The following is a 22,236-nucleotide window of genomic DNA, read 5'->3' as shown; positions in this document are numbered from 1 at the left end:
CAATTTCAGCAATTTGCTCTTCTTCTTTTTGGAGTTGTTACGTATGTACTTATTATTTGCATTTTCTAGTAAAACAAAGCTACCTCCTTGGTCTTTGATAGGTTAATGTTCAGATTCATCCTTCTCCTTGCATTATACTAAGATTTGTTGCAAATCATTCAGGTTCTCAGATAATAATAAAAAAATCCCTGCTCACCCCTATGGGTACAATGTGTCTTCCTTAGTCTCAGGTCTCTGTCAGTGGTCTGGGAGTTTGACAGTTCTATGCAATAGCTTAGCTGTTCCTAGCACTGCACTCTTCCAGACAGTGACCTCTGTTGTGGTTCCGGAGATCTATTGGAGTCACTCTCTCAGTTTAGGAGTCACAGCCCTGAATGCTCCTACTTTCTGATATTGCTGTTGCTTGGCACTGCTACATCTATCACCATCATTATCTTCTGCTCTTGTCTACACCATGATATCTTGCTAATTTGCCTATCAATCCTTCTGGATCTGGAACTCCCACAGGATCATAGCCCTCTTATTTTCCACAGCCTTATATGAAATCTCCCATCCAGACTTGGCATGGTTTTGCCCATACACTGAGCAGATGTTCCTGTACACAATGCCAGCTACTTGGTTGTGCCTTTTGGTGTATATGCTATTCCTGCCTGCATCTTACATCTCACCACTACGTATTGGACTGTCTCTGGGGCCCCTCTGCACCTTGGTACTGTCTAGTGTGGTAAACCTTTGCTTTTATGAATCTGTTGCTTAGTGCCTGTTCTTGTGCTGCTGTGATCAGTGCCTCATACTACCTTTTAATCACACCGTTTCTAGCCTTCTAGGATTTTCCAGTGTCTGCCATCTCAGCTATCTGCAGGGTTTTGTCTTGTCATGGCACTTCTTCTATTTGACCCCCCCCCTCCATGTCTTCTGCTGCCTCAGGCATTCTCCAGCAGTTCATCTTTATGCGCCATATTACTGATGTGCTCTTAGATGCTCTGGCTTTCATTCAGGACAGTGGTTTTGACACTCACCAAACCCTGCCTGCCCTCTTTCTGGCTGATTTACAGTTTCTGGATATTGGACTTGGGGCAGAAACCTCTAAACATAGTGAGGAGATCTTAGGTTTTCACATTGGCAGGTTTCCTGTCTTGTTTTGGCCAGCCTACTTTTCTGGCAGGATATCTGATGACTGGCAGTGCATACACGTTGATGACATGGATCTTGTTCTTCCCATTGAGCTGGCTCTTCGGGGCCTACAGTGTATTATCCTTTGATGATACCTAGATGTTTCTGTCTTCCTTGAGTACTTATCAGTGATTGTGGAATACCAAGGTACTTAATAGCTGGTCTGTATGTCTGCTATATGGCACACTGGTAGTTCCACCCCATCGGTCACAACTGCTTTCCCTCTCTTGACTACCATCTGGCCAACTTCCAAATGACATCCCAATGTTCTCACTTTAGATCCATGTCTGATGGATCAGTGAGTCAATATCTTGTTCACTCTTAGCATATAACTCGATATCATCCATGTAGAGGAGGTGATTGATGATAGCTCCATTCTTGAACTTGTATCCATACCCAGTCCTTATGGTTATCTGGCTGAGTGGGTTCAAGCCTATGCAGAACAGCAGTGGGGTCAGTATGTCACCTTGATACACGTGATGACCATTTGTGTGAGCTGTCTTGAGTTGACTTCCAGTGTTGTCTTCTGCAGTCCCATTGAATTCTTGAGGAGTGTATTTAATGTCCTGTTGACTTTGTATAGTGCCAAGTACTCACACATCCTTGTATATGGCATTGTGTTGTAGGCTTTCCTGTAATCAATCCAGCTTCTGCTCAGATTGGTTGGTCTAAGACAGTGGTTCTCAACCTTTTTAATGCCGCAACCCCCAACCGATCGTAAGTCGAGGACTACTCAACCAGTCGTAAGTCGAGGACTACTCAACTGGTGCAGCACCATTTGCACAATGGGACTTTTGGCGGGCTTGGCAGGGCAGAGACAGCCTGGAAAATTCCTATTGGCTTTTGAAAGCCAATAGAATTAGACTCTATTCAAGAGAGTCTATTCTATTGGCTTTCAAAAGCCAATAGAATAAAAGGGAGTAGCACAGCTAAGGAAAAGGGGAAAAAAATGGCGGACTGCATTGTTTGGCGACCCCCGTGAAATGGTCATTTGACCCCAAATGGGGTCCTGACCCACAGGTTGAGAACCACTGGTCTAAGAGATACACTAGAGAAGCAGAGGCTAAGAAGATAAATGCCCTGTTCTCCAAAGGTGTACTCTCATGTGCAGTGCAACAACACAGTAACAGCAGAGCCACCAACAGCAGGCACTGAAGAGTACTGAAAAATCATATAGGAGAAACAGAAGACACAACAGCAATGCAAAGTGGCTGCAGAACCTAAGAGGTGACCACAACAATCTCCCAGAACAGGAACCAGTCATTTTCACAGTAGCAGATACCCAAGAGCAGATTAAGAACATAAGAATCTGGACAGCACCTGGCCTCGACACCTACTTGAATGAGTCTACATTCACATCTACTTGATAAAGAACCTAATAGCACTGCACAAATGCCTAGCAGCACAGATGAACCCATGCTAGCAGCAGGTTCCCACTCATACTGGTTAATACAAGGAAGGATAGAGCTGATTATGAAAGCCCCCTCATAAGAGAATGGCACCGCCCATCTACTGGCCAACAACCTGCCTTCCCTCAACATGGTAAATCTTATCGGGAATCATAGTGGCCAAGCTATAGGACTACACGGGCCAGTATGTGAGCATAACTCAAAATGGCATTGAGAATAACACCAGAGACTCAAACACTAGTTGCTCATAGATAAAGCAGTTGTCTAAGACAAGCTCTAAGCTCATAGCAGTGCTTTGAGCCTTTGTTTAGCAGATTCTAGGGTTTCAAGTAGACTCAGGTCCTTGTTTTTTTTTTTCAGTAGCTGGGTCTTTTCTTTAATGTTCACACCCTTCTATAATTCCACCAGCTCTCTTCAAGTTGCCTTAATCTTAGTCTCCAACCTCATTTTCTGGGGAGGGATACTTGTTGCTGTTCTTATTGATTGTGTAGCCAAGCATCTCCAGAATTACAGCAGCTGTGTTGTATATTAGTTCATTGGTCTGAAATATGGTGGTAGTAGAGATTGTCATGAGGCCCCTACTGACATAGCATACTATCTGACGGTACTTCTCCACTGAGCCTTGGTAATCTGTCTCGAGAGTTGACTTTAGCTAGTTTATCCATAAACTTATGCCTCATGTCAGCATCTGCACTCTATAATGGAGAGGTGGTAGTGATGTTCCAGCTTCAGGGACTGGCTGCATATCTATTATCCTTCTGGATCTTCTTGAATATGGGACATAATGTTGATCTATCTCAAGTTGTGAGACCAGCTTCCTTTTCACTATGTTGAAGCATTAGGTAACTACCAGTAGCTGTTTCTCAGTTAGTATGGATGCAGGTCTTTTGTCCATCCACAGTTCCTTCATACATTTCATATATTTCCTCTGTCAGATCTCCTGTTGTGGTAGCATTCCATAAATTTTAGGTTCTCTTGTCTCATCCATGTGGTCTACTCAAGTAGTGCACTTATCATCAGATTGTCTTAGTTCCCCAACAGCTAATATGGGTCTTGTTAATTCGAGTCTGTAATATTAATTGTAATATTACATTTGAGATAGACAGGTAAACTGTTAGTTTGCTTTTGCTCAAGGACTTCTAGTGGTAAGGTAGGTGCCAGCTAGAATTTGAACTTGTCTCCTTGTCAAAAGCAGCACTCTAACATTATGTTATTCAGCCACACACAGTATTTGTGTGTGTGGGTTCATTTTTCCACTCAATACATTTCTAATGTCATCACAATATTTCTTATTCATTTATCTGTAAATATATTTAACAAATAGGGATGCTCTGTATGAACCATTTACTATGCATGCTACTTATTTTTGTGCATGATTTACTTCCATTCTATACAATGGTGGGATTCAGATATGTGAACAACTGGTTCTCTGTGTGGATGCCGCTTCCAGAAGTCTATTCTGGTCTGGGCAACAAAAAATTAGCTACCGGTTCTGCCAAACTGGTGCGAACTGGCTGAATCCCACCACTGACTCTATAGCATTCTTATCAAATTCTGTAATCAATATTTAACTCTATATTCATGTAAAACATTCATAATTCAAGCCTATTCAGTTTAGCATACATTTTCTCCACAGCAATGGATATACAATGGAATGTCTTTCTTATATTTATAAGTTTCTTAATGAACAGTAGGCGTGAGCTTAAATGGACTCTAGAAGATACAGGAAGACCTGGAGGAACATTGTCCATGAGGTTGTGATGGGTTGGAGACGACTTTGCAACTAACAACAAAATGAACAGCAGAAGAGCAAAAAACTAGTCTATACCCCTGCTTGCCATTTAGCCATAATGCACTTCACAAACTTTGCTCAATGATGCAGCTCACATGGTCTTCAGGCATACTTAAACCAATTCCTGCCTTCCACCATATTGGTGAAATTACTTTCAGGTAAAGCCATGTGAGATAATGAATGTGCTGAAATCTTACTAGCTGTGCTGCTACTATTTTAAAAGCAGTTCTGAAATTGAACTTAGCAGTCTTACATATGGTCCACAATCAATAATCATTTGCTAATACCAAATAAATAATAGTTGATAATTGTTTTCCATATTTAAATTATTTGGCTCTTTATGCATTTCTATTGCCTTTCTAATAATTATGCAGATTTGTTACAGTGTGCCAAGATGCTGACATTCACAAAATCTATTTTGGATTTGGTTCTTGTTCATTAAGTCAAATTCCTTTCATGTTCTTTAACTCTTTAAGTTTCATTTGTCCAATGTAAGTGTTCCTACACTGATCAATTTATTTTACATAGTCTTTCAGTTCTTAGATGACCATTTATCCTTATTAAAGGTAACTGTTGTTATATCTTGCCCATCAACCCAAATCCTATTGCTATACTTTTTTGTATAACATTTCTCATCAAGTTAAACACATCTGAGATGTGTAAATAGTTTGCAGGCTGTTCATACTTTGGCTGTTCTGATATTTTTGTTGCTCTAATAATGTTTTTAAGTGTATCCATTATTTATAAGGGTGTTGAATTTCTTTTGGTTTGATGGCTACATCAATTATTCTCAAATGCAAGTCATAACATATAGAGCCAACTACAATCAAAACATTCAAAGTAGCAATAGTAATAGCATTTAGACATATATAGCTCCATAGTGCTTTACAGCACTCTATGAATGGTTTACAAGATCAAAATATTGCCCCCAACAATCTGGATCCTCATTTTACCAATCTCCGAATGATTGAAGGCTGTGTTAACCTTGAGCTGGTCAGGATCAAACTCCCGACTGTGGGCAGAGTTAGCTTGCAATACTGCATTCTAACCATTGTACCCCCAAGACTCTTACTTCTAAAGCATGACATAATAAATCCCCCTCCTCTAAAGCATTCCTACAACCCACTGCAAAGACTGAGGAACAAGCAGGTGATATTATCAACCAGTCACATATATCCAAGAAATGAACAGTAAGCTCCTCTATCTACACCACCCAAGCCATCATGAATTCTAAGATTTGTAAATCTACCTTCTCCATTGTGCCCATTGTCAGCAATATCAAGTCACCCATCTATAGACATCATTGCATATTGAGAAACATCTCTAATATTTCTTTGGAAAATAGCACTGTTTGATAAAAAGAATAACCAACCAACCTTGGAGCATTTCAGTGATATCTTTATAAAATTGAGAATAAATAATTTAATGACACTTTGGTGTAGTTTACATTTTTATTTATCAGCAGATTTAGCATCCCTGAACCACCAGATATACACATAATAAAGGAGATATGTATAGGCAGTTGCTTCAATGCTTCAATGCAACACAACCCTCTATAAAATGACAGCTATTCCCTTACCTTCCCTTTTTATTATTTGCTATTCTAAGTCATAATTTTCCATACATCATGCTTGTCACTAGATGAGCCCATAGATCTTGACTACTACCAATAATCACGGCTTTTGTAAATAGAAATGTTAACTTAAATCTTTTTATTAAGCTATGTAAGAAGTAAATAAAATTACAGCTTTGTCATGCCTCAACCACAATACCCAATGAGGTACTGGATAATTTGATTAATATGGCAGAAATGCAACTAGTTTTATCCTAAGTAACTTCACATTATTCTGTACAAGCTGCCATATTTAAAATCTAAACACTGTGTTATATTGTGCACATCTTATCAATTGGGAGGAATATATAGTATACTGATACACTCAGGAATGACAGGATATTTGGAAATTGCAGAAACATAACAGTTATCTCTCTGTGGATACAAAGTACATAGCAATGAAGGAAAAAGCTCATTTAGGCTATTCCAAATTCTGTGGGAAAAGATTTTGCTACTTGTGAGTGTTCCCAAATTAAGTGATAACCAATTAACTGGCTGTGGACATTTGATCAGATGTATTTACATTGTTTTCAGAACAGCCAATCATCTACACATATACTGGGTAAGCAAATTAGAGTATGAGACTAACAGTCTTAACATTGTTATTTATAACTTCCAGAGTTTCTGGGCAAATTATATGGCAACTTTCTACTGACTTAATGACAAAAGTCTTCTACCCAGAATCCTAACTACAGTAAGACCCTGACAGCAAATTTTCACTGAATGTTATTTCTCTATCTGTCCTCCCCATTAGCTCTAGCTTTACTCAAAATATGTGCATTTTCAATTCGGTCAGTGTCTTGTTATCAGCACCAGCCTTCTAGCGTTGGCATTTCTCAAGAGATTCTGCTGGTTGGTATTTCTGACTTTGCAATATGGTACTGCCATTCTTCAGTACCACATGAATACTCTCATCACAATCAGATAAGCAGCATCAAACAGACACATTCAGACAGAAAAGAAGTCCAGACAGAGCTCCTCTTCTGAACATGAATACCTAGGGATTTAATAACCCAGCTGGGTCAATCTTTTATATCCTAGTTTCTATCACCCAAGCACTATCATGAAACTATCTAGACTGATTGCCTGCAAAAGATAGAACCACCAGTCTTTGACATATATAGTCAAAGTCACTACTCAATTCCAACATCCAAATTAAAGTATCTCTGACATATGACTGCCTTGATTATAAGAGAACACTTTTCAGAAGGAGCAGTTTAAATAGTTTTGCTGCCAAATTGCTCTTATTAGGAAGTTTTTTTCCTTATTATTCCATCTTTCCTTTAACTTCTCCATTATTTCATATCCTGAATTCTGAAATGATGTGAAACAGATTTCTTTCTTCTGTATTCCATGCATTCAGTTATTGAGTTGCTATCATACTACAGCTTCCCTCAGCATTCTGTTCATCATTATCATCACCATCATTTTAGTCATTGTCTATCTCCATGGTGGTGAACCTATGGCACGTGTGGCACTCAGAGCCCTCTCTGTGGACACGCGTGCTGTCGCCCAGTCCTAGGCCTTCAGCTGGGTTTCATAAAACCTTTTCGCTTTAGGCCTCCGCTGCCGTGTGCAAAAAAAGAAAAAGGTTCAATCAATCAATTTTAACTATTCGCAGGGAAAAAAAGATCTCGCAAAGTTGGAATTGATTGATTGAACTTTTTAATCCCACCCAGTCGGCCATTACCACTGCAGCCATCCCCACCCGATGGACCACGCCCACCCAATGGGCCACACCCACCCGATGGGCCATGCCCACCTGGCACCCGACAATACATAAGTGGGTTTTGGGTTGCAGTTTGGGCACTCAATCTCTAAAAGGTTCGCCATCACTGGTCTATCTACCACAGGATGAAGGTCTCTTCCACATGTTTCCAACCAATATGGTCCTGAGCTTTCTTTTGCCAATTGGGCCCACAATATTTGCTGATGTCATTGATCCATCTTGTTTTAGGTCTCTTTTGTGGACACTTTTTATCCAGTGTCTGGATAAAAAGTGTCCACACTTGATGACTGCCTTGGTGTACCTGCCATCAGTTCTTCTTGCCATGTGACCATTTCAATTCTTTTACTCTCTTGATGATATCGTATACTTTTGTTTGTTCTCTAATCCATGTGCAAGTCTTTCTATCTTGTCTTGTAATGCTGAGCATGTATCTTTCCATGGCTCTTTGCTTTTGTATCTATTGTGAGGTTAGTGTCCAAAGATACTGTAAGGACCCACCCCACTTTGCATCTTAAGAAGACAGAACTCTTGGAATAATTCTTCCAACAGGAATCCTTTATTAAGAGAAGTGGTTGCAGGCATGCTAGACAGGACTTGGGGTTCAAGCTCTTCCATTCAAGGTTTTAAGGGGTTCCCCAGTAGTCCCACCCAATCAACCCCCCTTCCAGTGATAGTTTCAAGTATCACAATTCCACCCCTTTTCTTCTTTCTTCCGTCTGGATGGAGACTTCAGATAACTACATGAAAGGCAAATACTCTCCTTTGGTATGCTAACACTTCGAGGTTACAATAAACACACATTCAACATTCAGCCCTTTGAAGTGTACTGAAGGAAGTGAGGGCCATAAAGCCCCTTTGTTCTCCCCCTTCTCTCCCTCTTATGGCAGAATCCAGAGATGGCAGAATTGGGAGTTTCTATATTTGATAATTAAAGATGAAATATAATTGGATTCTGACATCCGGCCCCTCTTAACAATAAGAGAGATCCACCTGAAAGAAAACACAAGTATAAAATTTAGTCAGGCTTGTTAGGATACTCTGTGTGAAACTTCTTCAATAGCTTCGGGGCTCTGACATGACGTTTATGGACCCACTCATTTTGTGAGGCAGGGAGGTGTTTCCAGGCAACTAGGTACTGAGTTGCCCCATGATATCTCCTAGAATCAAGGACTTCCTTTATTTCGAAGTGTTGTTCACCCTCCACCATGAGTGGAGGTGGTGGTGGGGGGATTTTTGGCCGTAGATGTGACTGATGCTCTCTTTTCAGCAAGCTGCAATGAAAAATTGGGTGTATTTGCCTGAGGTTTTTGGGTAATTCCAATTCTACTGTTACTGGATTTATGATTCTTTTAATTGGAAAAGGTCCTATATATTTTGGTCCAAGTTTTTTACAGGGCTGTAGGGACTTTAGGTATTTTGTAGATAAGTACACCATTTCTCCTATAATGAATGGTGTAGGCTCAACCCTTTTTTTATCGGCTTGTGCTTTGTATGCCCGCCTAGCTTCATCTAGTGATTTTCTGACTATTGGCCAGGTGTTTTGTAGGTTTTCCATCCATTCTTTCAGTGAAGGGATCGTTGGTTCTTTTGGGGTTAACTCTGGCATAGGGTTGAAACTTTGACCGTTGGCTATTTGAAAAGGAGTGTAGCCTGTGCTGGAGTGGACTGCATTATTGTAGGCAACTTCTGCAAAAGGAAGTAAGTCCGTCCAATCACTCTGTTGGAAATTTAAAAAACATCTCAAATATTGCTCAAGTACCGACTGGCAGCGTTCCGCTTGTCCATCTCCTTGAGGGTGGTGGCTAGATGTCAATCCCTGAGTGGTCCCTAAGAGGGATAAAAATTCCTTCCAAAATGCAGACGTAAATTGCACTCCCCTATCAGAGATGATGCGTTGGGGTGCCCCGTGCAATCTGTAAATGTGCTGGATGAAAAGTTTTGCTAAGGCCTTTGCAGTGGGAATTTTTTGGCAAGGGATAAAGTGCACCTGTTTGGAAAATAGGTCCGTGACTGTCCAGATAACAGTATTCCCATTGCTTTCTGGCAATTCCACTATAAAATCCATGGCTATTTCCCTCCAGGGGGCTGAGGGACTTGCCACTGGTTGTAATAGCCCTGGCGATTTCCCTTGCAACCTCTTTGCTGATGCACAGGTTGGGCAGCTGGCAACATAACTTTCTATGTCCTTTTTTATTGATGGCCACCAAAATTGCCGTTTAATTAAGTGTAAAGTTTTTACAAATCCAAAATGCCCTGCTGATTTTGTGTCATGGCAAAGGTGCATGAAAGTTAGTCTTTGAGTTGTTGGTATATATAACTTTTCCCCTACCCAAGGCAACCCGTCTCTCATTGTGCACACATGTTTGTTTTTCTGGAACCAGTCATCTGTTTCCAAACTTTTTCTGAATTCAATCCCAGTTTGGCTGTCCAGTTGTGGTTTTATTTTGGCTTGGGTTCTTGTGGTTACTGGTGCTGCCAGTTGTGACTCTGCCATTATTGGTCTAGAGTCTGTGGTTCGTGCGCTGTTATATTGAGGCATGCGAGATAGTGCATCTGCCAGGAAGTTCTTTCTTCCTGGTAAATGTTTGAGCTTAAATTGGAATTGGTGAAAATGCTGGGACCAGCGGGCTTGTTTGGGATTGAGTTTCCTGGAAGTTTTCAGGGCTTCTAAATTTTTGTGATCAGTCCACACCTGGAAGGGGATTTTGTTGCCTTCCAGGAACTGTCGCCACGTGAGTAATGCCCAACGTATCCCATAAGCCTCCTTCTCCCATACGGGCCAGCGCTGTTCTGTTTCCGTGAGTTTCTTGGATGTATATGCACAGGGTTGCAATACTGTATCATCATTTTCTTGTAATAGCACAGCCCCCACTGCCACATCACTTGCATCTGCCTGTATTATGAAGGGCTTGTCCATGTCTGGGTGCCTTAGTACTGGTTCGGCAGAAAAAAGTCTCTTTAGTCTCTCAAACGCTGCTTGGCACTCCATTGTCCATGTTAGTGGCTGGCTAGGTTTTACTGAGGATGTTCCCTTCGTTTTTAGTAAGTTAGTGAGGGGCAAGGCTATCTGTGCAAATGAGGGGATGAATTGGCGGTAAAAATTTGCAAAGCCCAGGAAACTTTGTAGTTGCTTTCTTGTGCGGGGTGGTGCCCAATTTAGTACTGCTTTGACCTTCTCCGGGTCCATTTCAATACCCTGTGGGGATATGCGATAGCCTAGGTAGTCTATCCTTTCCTGGTGGAATTCGCATTTTGAGAGTTTGGCATATAGGTGAGCGGCTCGCAGCTTCTTTAAAACCGCTCTGACAAGTTTGACGTGTTCTTCTTTTGTTTCAGTAAAGATAAGAATGTCGTCCAAGTAAACAAGGACCCCCTTAAATAGGTGCTCCCTTAGAACGTCATTGATTAATTGCATAAAGACTGCAGGGCCCCCTTGTAATCCAAATGGCAAGACTTTGAATTGATAGCACCCCATGGGGCAGTGTAAGGACCCACCCCACTTTGCATCTTAAGAAGACAGAACTCTTGGAATAATTCTTCCAACAGGAATCCTTTATTAAGAGAAGTGGTTGCAGGCATGCTAGACAGGACTTGGGGTTCAAGCTCTTCCATTCAAGGTTTTAAGGGGTTCCCCAGTAGTCCCACCCAATCAACCCCCCTTCCAGTGATAGTTTCAAGTATCACAATTCCACCCCTTTTCTTCTTTCTTCCGTCTGGATGGAGACTTCAGATAACTACATGAAAGGCAAATACTCTCCTTTGGTATGCTAACACTTCGAGGTTACAATAAACACACATTCAACATTCAGCCCTTTGAAGTGTACTGAAGGAAGTGAGGGCCATAAAGCCCCTTTGTTCTCCCCCTTCTCTCCCTCTTATGGCAGAATCCAGAGATGGCAGAATTGGGAGTTTCTATATTTGATAATTAAAGATGAAATATAATTGGATTCTGACAGATACATAAAGAGCTGCACAAGGCAGGGGAACCATTTGGCTTAAAAATAAACCTGAAAAAAGTCAGGTTATGTTTAATAAATTCACCAAAGAAAGAACTTTTTTTTATGGAATAGAACTAGACATAGTAACACTACATATACTTTGGCCAACGGATCTCAATGTAAGGTGATACAATAAAGGAAATTGAACGGTATGTGGTTGGCAGGCATTCAGCAAGCTAAGCATAATTTTTAAGAACAACTTCCCCCTATGCCTGAAGAGAAAACTTTTTGGTCAGTGTGTATTACCTGCCATAACATATACCTATATTTCTGTTGTTAAACTATGCAATCATAAAGTGAGATGTCAGGCTTAGTAATGTCAATCCTAGCAGTCCTGTTTACAGAACTATGTTGGTCATTAACTAGGAAGTGATACAAGTCCCAGGCAAGCAGGCCCGTGGGTGCACAGATGCTGCAGGGGGTAGTTGTTACAAATCATGAGTAAGGGGATGGATGCTATGGTGGCTATGGACAAATATCATAGGATAGGAGGTGTGGTGTCACAGGGTGCTGCTGTGGGCAGGGACTACCAAGCACAGGCAGGAGTTTGTATGATCTTGCTACCTTCACATCATGCTATTTCGGGGGAGCAATATTACATGAAGCAGTTAAAAGGGTAAGAAATAGCAAAGAAAAGAAGTTAAAGAATTTGATAGGAGGAGGAAGGGAAACACAGCTTAATCGTGTTTATATCAACACCATTTGCTCTCCCTCCTCATATCTATTCTTGCATATCATGTTGCTTCCACCATATCCATACATTACCTCATACCTTGATGTTTCTTCAGAATCTAATCTTCCCAACAATGGCTTTTTTGATCTTCCCTTTGTCTCAACTCATTTTCTTTTTTTCCTATATTTCTCTTAAGATTCATTTGCTATTCCATCTCCTTACATGAACAAATTACCTCTACATACCTTTGGCCTGGTTACTTACCTTTGTATTCAGTCCACATGTATTCAACACCCATTTCTGATTCTATATTTTCTTGTTTTATCATACACACTTCTTCATCACCCATTTCCCAGTGCACCCGTCTCACATTTATATTTCTTCTGATATACGAACTGTCATCTTCATATAATGAACTGGGAAGAAGCACACTCTAATACTCGGACATTTTTCTTTCAACAACAGATTTCCTTGCAACAGACTGTGTAATACTCACTATCTGTTTCTGTAGTACTATATCTATCTATCTATCTATCTATCTATCTATCTATCTATCTATCTATCAGCATTTTCACTTTTTAATTCTTAGTAAGCATTCTACTAAATTCATCTACTTATTGGGGGGAGGGGTTTGCCATCCACATATAACTTGCAACTGCATTTTTCAGATCCACACTCTTTGTTTCATCATACAAACTATTCAACTTTTGCCATAATTTAGAACAGGGGTCCTGTTGGAATCAGAGACCAGTCATAGCAGGATGCCAATATATCGCACTGCCTTTCGCAGTGTTTATTGCTTTATACAGTTTTCCAAGCAGCAAAAGATAACAGAGCAACAGCATAGCAACAGCATTTTTATTGGTGGATTCTCCTTGTCAATCCTTAAGAATATCAGCTAGGGGCACCAGCAAGGGGCAGTTTTCTGCAACATCCTGTTGGTGTGAACTAGATGAGATCATGTGAACTAAGTGAAATCATGTACCAGCCTGGGGTAGGTTTCCTACATCACCATGGCAATATGAATGGGATAAGATCATGCAGGGATTTGAGGCATGTGGCATTTGAGGTAGGCAGTTTGCTACTCACGACCTCTACCTGACCTCTATTTTTACAGGGTCCCAACTCTCCAGTCTGTGGACCAGTACTGGGCCGCAGCATGCCAGCAAAAGGTCTGCACAAACAAGCAAAGCACCATCCGCGAGATGCAGGCAGCACACAAAACCACGTACCCTCTGGTCCACGGAAAAACCTTTCTCCGTGGAACCGGTCCCTGACGCCCAAAAGGTTGGGGAATTCTGATTTAGAATGTTATACGGCACCACTTGAATGGCATCATATGCATACAAAAATGTTCATGTCCCCAACAATATATCTCTAACATTACACAAACTTTCCTTATACATTTATCCATGTACATTAAACAACCAAAGGCAAATAACCTTGTCTTACCATTTGCTCAGTGTTAAACCATTCACTAAGCGTTCCAGGCATGCTTTACTTCCATGTTACATTAACTTTATCATGTTCGGCAACCAACTTTAAGCTCCATATTTTATGCAAGTGTTCTACAATTCAAGTTCATCAACAAATCTACAATAAATGTTGTTTCTCACACAAATATCTCATATAAAAATCCAAAAGAGAAGTGATAATAAGAAATATAATATCCAAAAAAGGAGTTTCAGTGAGATATAGATCCATTCAGTCTCCAGCTCTTCACTATTGAAAGATTTCTGCTGAAGAATTTTCTTGATCAGCAAGTTTTTCTAAGTTAATACACAATGGTGTACATAAAATTATTCAAGTGAGAAATAAATTCTTAATCCTGGATTTTTAAAAATGATATAAAAAAACCATTAAAATGTAGTGAATGAGAAATCATACATAAATATAACCATAATTATTATCTTGCTTGCCAACAAAATGTAAAGGCTCATAGAAAGTTTGAAAGTCTAGTCTAACCTATCAAAGTAATTTGAATTTTATTTCTACTTTACAAGGTAGTAGCCATCTTGCCCAATTAGGGTCAAACACTAATGTAATAAGCAATCTGTCTATTGTACAACTTCATATATGTCATTGAAATTGGTGAAAGTGCAAGATGCAAAGTGCAAAGTGCAAGATGCGGGACTGAACTATGTTTGAAGATTCATTGATTAATATCTGAGTCTAATTTTTTAGTCCGATATGCATCACTTAGATTAGCAATAGCACTTAGGAAGGAAGGAAAGAGAAAGAGATTGAAGGGGAAGGGATGGAGATGGAAGGAAGGAAGGAAGGAAGGAAGGAAGGAAGGAAGGAAGGAAGGAAGGAAGGAAGGAAGGAAGGAAGGAAGATCGAAGGGGAAAGGAAGGAGATGGAGAAGAAGGAGATTGAAGGGGAAAGGAAGGAAGGAAGGAAGGAAGGAAGGAAGGAAGGAAGGAAGGAAGGAGAAAGAGATTGAAGGGGAAGGGATGGAGATGGAAGGAAGGAAGGAAGGAAGATTGAAGGGGAAAGGAAAGAGATGGAGAAGGAAGGAGATTGAAGGGGAAAGGAAGGAAGGAAGGAAGGAAGGAAGGAAGGAAGGAAGGAAGGAAGATTGAAGGGGAAAGGAAGGAGATGGAGAAGGAAGGAGATTGAAGGGGGAAGGAAGGAAGGAAGGAAGGAGAGAGATTTAAGGGGAAGGGATGGAGATGGAAGGAAGGAAGGAAGGAAGGAAGGAAGGAAGGAAGGAAGGAAGGAAGGAAGATTGAAGAGGAAAGGAAGGAGATAGAGAAGGAAGGAGATTGAAGGAGGAAGGAAGGAGAGATTGAAGGGGAAGGGAAGGAGATGGATGGATGGATGGAAGGAAGGAAGGTTGAAGGGAAAAGGAAGGAGATGGAGAAGGAAGGAGATTGAAGGGGGAAGGAAGGAAGGAAGGAAGGAAGGAAGGAAGGGAGAAGGGAAGGAGAAATTGAAGGGGAAGGGAAGGAGATGGATGGATGGAAGGAAGGAAGGAAGGAAGGAAGGAAGGAAGGAAGGAAGGAAGGAAGGAAGGAAGGAAAAGGTGCCTTATAACGCCCGACGGGGAAAGATATTTTAACCCCCGGTGGCTGATTGAGGAAGCCAGGTCCGTCGGACCAATTTCCAAATAAGCCTGATTGGGGAAGCGGGAGTGTAAATGAAGTATCAAAGGACACTTCCCATTGCCCCTTCCCCTCCCTTTTTGGCTACCACTGGGGAAAACGCACAGGCGCATGCATACAGGGGTAAGAAAGCACAAACTCCCGGATTAAAACTGGTGCCAACATTTCCAAAGGAAATGCTCCGAGCCGCGAAGCCTTATCCAAAGTGGGGTTCGCTCGAATGATTTCTTTTCCCTTCCAGCCATTTTTTTCATCCCCCATATCTGAGCAGAGCCACTGCCAGCCTCCCCCCGTAGCCAAGGGTCCTGGACCAGCGCCTTTCCAAACTCTGGCACTGCTTGTGGCAGGGGTCGGTGTGGGAGAGAGGGATCCTTTCTTACAGCCCCAAAACGAGTTTTCTCCTTTGATTTTGGGGCCCCGTTGCCGGCTCGAGGGAGTGGATCGTGGCTCTGTAATCTGCCTCAATCGATAGAAAGCCAGGAGGTGAAAAGAAGGAAGGAAGGAAGGAAGGAAGGAAGGAAGGAAGGAAGGAAGGAAGGAAGGAAGGAAGGAAGAAAGGAAGGATTGACCTTTGGAGAGTCATGTTTTCCCAGATGGTGATGAACTGCAATTCCCAGCATTCCCCACTCTTCCACAGTGCTTTTTAGGGCTGCTGGGGATGGTAGTCCAGTAAGGTCTGGAGAAACACACAGATGCCCTAGCAGAGAAAATTGGCTGGGTAATTGCTGTGGCTTTACTTGGAGGCATTCTGCAGCTCCTGAAAATCACTTTAACCAATTTTCAGCAAAGGCAACAAGTAATAAAACAAGCAACAGGTACCATTAATAAAATAGCTCAAATTGTCCTTTCCAGCGCAGATGAAAAGAACCAGGGAAAGGGAAATCGCATCTGCCTCTTTGACCAACGGGAAGAGAAGTGGTAGGAAAAGAGCTGCATTTTGGCCTGGGCACATAGCCTTGCCCACAGGCAAGGATGCACAAGCAGCTCCGCACAATTCCCGGGGAGGGGGGGGGAGGCTCTGGCGGAGCAGCCCAGCGGCAGCGCCAGCAACGGCCCAGACCCGGCTCGGCCTGGCTGCCCACGCAGCTGAGCCGGTCGGGGGCGTGCACGATGGCGCTGCGGCAGCAGGAGCAGGCGCTGTCGGAGAAGGGCACCCTGGAGGCTGAGGAGCCGGTGGAGGAGGAGGAGGAGGAGGGCGGCGGCTGGATAGAGGAGTGGTGTCTCGGTTCCTAAGACCATCAGAAATATGTGTTTTCCGATGGTCTTAGGCGACCTCTGTGAAAGCATTGTTCAACCTCCAAAAGGATCGCGACCCACAGGTTGAGAACCGCTAACTTAGACTTATATAGTGCTTCACAGTGCTTCACAGCCCTCTCTAACTGGTTTAAAGAATCAGCCTATTGCCTCCAACAATCTGGGTCTTCATTTTACTGACCTCAAAGGATGGAAGGCTGAATCAACCTTGAGCCCAGAGACTCCAACTGCCAAATGCTAGCAGCCGGGAGCCAGCAGAAGTACCTGCAGTACTGCACTCTAACCACTGCGCCACCTGGGCTCAGAATCAAAATGGTTTACTTTGGTCACTGAGTCCAACCCAGTTTAATGAGAGTATGAATATGAGCATACAGTTTTCTGCCTGTTTGTCCTACCTATACAGTGGCTGTTGCAGTCATACATACATACATACATACATAGAATCAAAAGACTCAGCAAAACACTAAGTGAATCAAAAGACTCAGCAACCTCAGAAGAAAAAAAACAGGACTCATGTACAAAATACACTGTGGGAAGGGCTTTAGTTAGCTTATGTTCTGCACTGATTTCATGTGGTTGCAGTAGTGTGTTGGTGGTTTCTGAGCTATTCTTGATGTATTGGGTTTGTTTGTGCTGTATGGGGTTGAGTGCTTAGGCACTTTTTGATAAAATTATGTGGATATCCATTTTGTTGGAAGATGTTGTATAGATGCTCTGTTTCCTTTTTCTTGCTGTTTAGGATTGCTGCAATGAATTTATACTCTTTAAATAAAGTTCTTACACAGCGTCTCTTGTAGGAGGTTGGGTTATTGCATTGGTAGTGGAACATTTGATTGATGTGGCTAGTTTTTTGGTACACTTGTGTTTCTAATTTGCCTTTGTGGTCTCTGCTGATCAGGATATCCAGGAAGGGTGTGAATTGTTCTCTGCTTCTCTGGCAAACTGGATTCCTTCGAAGATGCTGTTGATGGTTTTGTGAGTGTTCTCTAATTGGTCCTTTTTATTATGGTGAAGGTGTTGTCTACATATCTGATCTGTATTTTGGGTTGCATTTGTAGAAGTGCTATAGCGTCTAGATGTTGCATAACGACCTCCACTATAAGTTACCTTGAGGTAACAGGAGTGGCCTAACTTTTATAAACAAACAAACAAACAAACAAATAAATAAATAAGTCCTGAAAGTAGTGATCTCATAGCTGTACCTTTAATTTGCTAGTAAGTTTTTCTATCAAATTGGAACTATGTGGTTACTTAGAGGTTTATGAAATCCATAATCCTGGATGTTTCAGTCTTCATGTATTTGATTAAGTCACGTGTGCTGGGGAGCAATGTGGTCATTTGGGATCTAGGGACATGAAAAGAGCTGTGACATCAAACGAAACTATGATTTCGTCCTCATTTATAATCATATATCTGATTGTTTGAAGGCACTATAGTGGGGAGTTGATGGAGAGTTTGTTTCCTCTTGTGAGGTGCCCAAGCTTTTTTGTTAATTCTTTTGTGAATTAGATAGGTGCCCTTGGTAATGATACAATTGGATGGGGAAGTATGTGTCAGGCTTGTGTATTTTGGGACATCCATAGAAGTGTGGGAGGATGGGTCCAGTGCTTCTCATTCAATTTGGTCTTTCTTGGTGAGGTCACTGAAGCTTGGATAAATCAATACTCTCCCACTATCTTCCCTAAGAATCCACGTTCTAGGGCTTACCATCCTGAAGATAATGTGAATTTCTTAAAAGAAAATGCAAGGGAATAAGAGGGGATAGGAGCAACTGATAACTTTCAACTGACAATTTTTAATAAATTTGTTGAGTTCCTCAGCTTGTGATTCTGAATTCTACTTTGACTTGGGTTCAGCTATTAGGACAAAGAGAAAAATGCACAGAATATGTAATGCTCATTTCAGAATGGGAGGCAAAGAATTTTTTCCTATGTATTTTCAATGCATTTTCTATTTCACATGGGTCATACAATGGATGGGAAGGTAAGGTATGTTACCTTGGAGTGTAATGATGGCATCTCTGTATCAAATTTTCTCAAAATATGTCTGATGATTTTAGAATGTAACACTTTATCACCCCTAAGTAAGAAATGGATCTTTTCCTTCCAAGTCAGTAAGTAAAAAAATATTGTTGTGCATGTGTGGAGCAGACAGCTTCTATTCCTACTGCCTAAGGCAGTAGGGAGAAAGCACAGCTTTGCATCAGTCTTCACACAAAAAGAAATTATAGCCCAACATACCAAAAAAAAACTACTGCAAAAGACAAACTACAAACAAAAATTAAAATAATCAAGAAAATTGTAAGAGAACATCTATCCAACTTGGACGAATATAAATCACTGGGACCCAACAGATTACATCCCAGAGTTCTGAAGGAGCTGGCAGATGTTATCTCAGAACCATTGCACCACCTCTTTCATAAATCTTGGAGCATTGGGGAAGTACCTGAGGATTGGAAAAGGGCTAATGTGGTTCCCATCTTCAAGAAAGAAAAAAAGCAGACCCAGGAAACTACAGACCAATCAGTCTAACATCAATACCTGGGAAAATCCTGGAAAAGATAATCAAAAAACAGATCTGCGAACAACTAGAAGCAAACAAAGTTATAACCAATAGCCAGCACGGGTTTGTTAAAAAAGATCATGCCAAACCAATTTTATTTCATTCTTTGATAAAGTGATTAAATTACTAGATCAGCGAAATGCAGTGGACATAGTATTCTTAGATTTCAGTAAAGCATTTGACAAAGTAGACTACAACTTGCTGCTCAGTAAGCTAGAAAAAGGTGGAATAGGCAACATCACCACCAGATGGATTTGTAGCTGGCTGACAAACCATACTCAACGAGTAGTCCTAAATTGTACTACATCCACATCGAGAGAAGTAAGCAGTGGGGTACCACAAGGTTCTGTCTTAGGCCCAGTATTCTTCAATATCTTCATAAATGACTTAGATGAGGGAATAGAAGGAGAACTCATTAAATTTGCAGATGACACTAAACTGGCAGGAATAGCCAACACCCCAGAAGACAAGCTCAGAATCCAAAAAGATCTTGACAAACTTGAATAATGAGCCCTATCCAATAAATGAATTTTAATGTGGAGAAATGCAAAAATTTTCCTTTTGGGCAGGAAAAATCAAAGGTATAAGTACAGATTAAGTGAGACCTGACTCAAAAACAGTAACTGTGAGAGGGACCTTGGAATCCTACTGGATGATCACTTGAATATGAGCCAGCAGAGTGCAGCCACCGCCAAAAAAGCTAATACAATCCTGGGTTGTATAAATAGAGGCATAGAATCAAGATCACATAAAGTATTAGTACTGCTTTATAAAACCCTAGTAAGACCTGGAATACAGCAACCAATTTTGGTCACCATACTACAAAAAAGATGTTGAGGCTTTGGAAAAAGTTCAGAGAAGAGCAAGTAAGATAATCAAAGGGCTGGAGACTAAAACATATGAAGAACAGCTGCAGGACTTCGGTTTGGCTAATTTAAAGAAAAGAAGAAACAGTGATGATAGCAGTATTCCAGTATCTGAGGGGCTGCCACAAAGAAGAGGAGATCAAATAATTCTCCAAAGCACCAGAGGGCAGGACAAGAAACAATGGTTGGAAACTGATCAAAGAGAGAAGCAAGTTGGAATTAAGGAGAAACTTCCTAACAGTAAGGACAATTAACTAGCAGAACAGCTTGCCTTCAGAAATTGTGGGCGCTCCATCACTGGAGGTTTTTAAGAAGAGACTAGACAGTTTTCCTGCTTGAGCAGGGGACTGGTCTTGAAGACCTCCAAGGTTCTATTCTATTCTATTCTATTCTATTCTATTCTATTCTATTCTATTCTATTCTATTCTATTATCACTAAGTGCATAACGTTGGTAAGATTCAGGAGAAAAGCAGCCTGTAAATTTTAAGGACTCGCATGGCGCTTTTCTTCAAAAGGTTAGATTACGTCCCATATTCACCGGAAGAACATTACAGACTATGCGAATCCAAAAGAAGAATTCCTTCAGGCGCTTAATTATGACTTTTCTTAGGACAACTAGATCGGAAAAAGGTATTTGAAGTCCTGCAGCAAAATTAAGAGGGTGACTCACGATACTACATTTCCCAGCGGCCCTTGCGGAGAGAACGCATTAAACAGGATAGGGTCGGACGGAACTAGTGAAGGCGGAAGCAGCTATGGTGAAGTGATCCTGTTCGTACCGGGTAACTGTTTCTTTTCTCCCCTTCCCGTGTTGGGCTTTGCAGATGTCTCTCTTCCTTTGCTTTCCATCCTCGTCCCCTTGTTTTCTGGGTGATGTACGAGGTCCTTAATGCCGTTCTTTTCCTTTTCTCTTGCTCCCCATACCCACGAAGTGATAGTTGGTGCTCCCCACCAGCTCTGATTGCTTTTCTTGGGCTGGCGATAGTACCGGTACAGTAGTTCACGTTCAACAACAGGTGGGCAGCAATTGATTTTCGGAAAGAAAGACGTTATATTATTGTCTAATATAGAAAATTAAAGTTCATTATCAGATTACGCTGTATAATCATGTCATAAATCTGCCTCAATTTTTTCGAACTTCGCACGACCCTGCTCTATAATTCAATCTAAAGTATATTCGTGGTGAAGATGTATTTGGGAAAACATGCAGCACACTGTGCAATTAAAATATTTGGTATCCTTAACACTTGTGTTATTTTTCCCTAACTTTGGGAACATCCTTTTCCTGCAAACCTCTTAAACACTTATTTTGAAAAATGCAGGAAATTGGATAATTCCTGCATCATCACTAACAGTACAGGGTACAGTTCTCTAATGCCAATATTGTTTTACAGGGTAGTCTTAAATATTTTTGTTACATATTTTTATGACAAGCTTCAAGAATAATAATATAGGATTGAGAAATGCTTGTTTAAGGGTACCTGGTTGAACCTCATTATGCATAAATTTTACATTACTTTGATTCATTTTTTAAATCAGTCAACAAATTATCTTCCTTCCCTCTTTCAGTAACAAAACTAAAACTATAATTATATGTAAGTTAATTGAAAAAGTATTATGGTTTGATCCTGTGAGGAAGTCTGCTTTCCACTTCAGAAATGTTGCATGGCTTGTCAGCCTGCATGAAGCAGTAAAAAAAGTATGTTTGAAGGAAAATGTTGAAAGACAAAGGGCTCTTAAATAAATCTCTTTTTTTTAGTGTTTCAATTTTTAAGGGATGAATCCTGACATTCTGATCTCATTTCAAGGCTATTATTTGGCCGAAATTAACTCTTCACTGTTACAATTATAAATATTGTTATTTTTATTATTTAATATCACTATACCACTTGTAAACGTTTCTCTCTAGGAAGCTTTCAGAGCATTAATGCACAATGTTAGTATACTATGCTACATTCTAGTGCTTTTGGTTGCCAGAAGAGCCTTGCAAATACCAATCTATACAAAAACTACAGAAAAACTGGGTAATTTTTCTTATGAAAAATTCATAAGGATAAAAC

General features: G+C 40.9%; 1 protein-coding gene across 2 annotated transcripts in view; it reads left to right on the top strand.

Moving 5' to 3' along the window:
* The first annotated feature begins 20,896 nt into the window (after positions 1-20,896).
* The window catches only part of R3HCC1L (R3H domain and coiled-coil containing 1 like), a 38,504-nt gene continuing 37,164 nt past the window's right edge, over positions 20,897-22,236 (top strand). The window contains exon 1 of one of the 2 annotated variants that reach the window (XM_039363970.1): positions 20,897-20,958. The gene's annotated coding sequence lies outside the window, so the exon portion shown is untranslated. The other variant, XM_039363971.1, reaches the window with a different exon arrangement.

This window comes from Crotalus tigris, unplaced genomic scaffold (genome assembly GCF_016545835.1).
Source record: "Crotalus tigris isolate CLP2741 ecotype Arizona unplaced genomic scaffold, ASM1654583v1 scf7180000019640.300790, whole genome shotgun sequence".
NCBI classification, from domain to species: domain Eukaryota; kingdom Metazoa; phylum Chordata; class Lepidosauria; order Squamata; family Viperidae; genus Crotalus; species Crotalus tigris.
The sequence above is the reverse complement of the archived record's forward strand: the minus strand, read 5'-3'. Positions and strand labels throughout refer to the sequence as shown.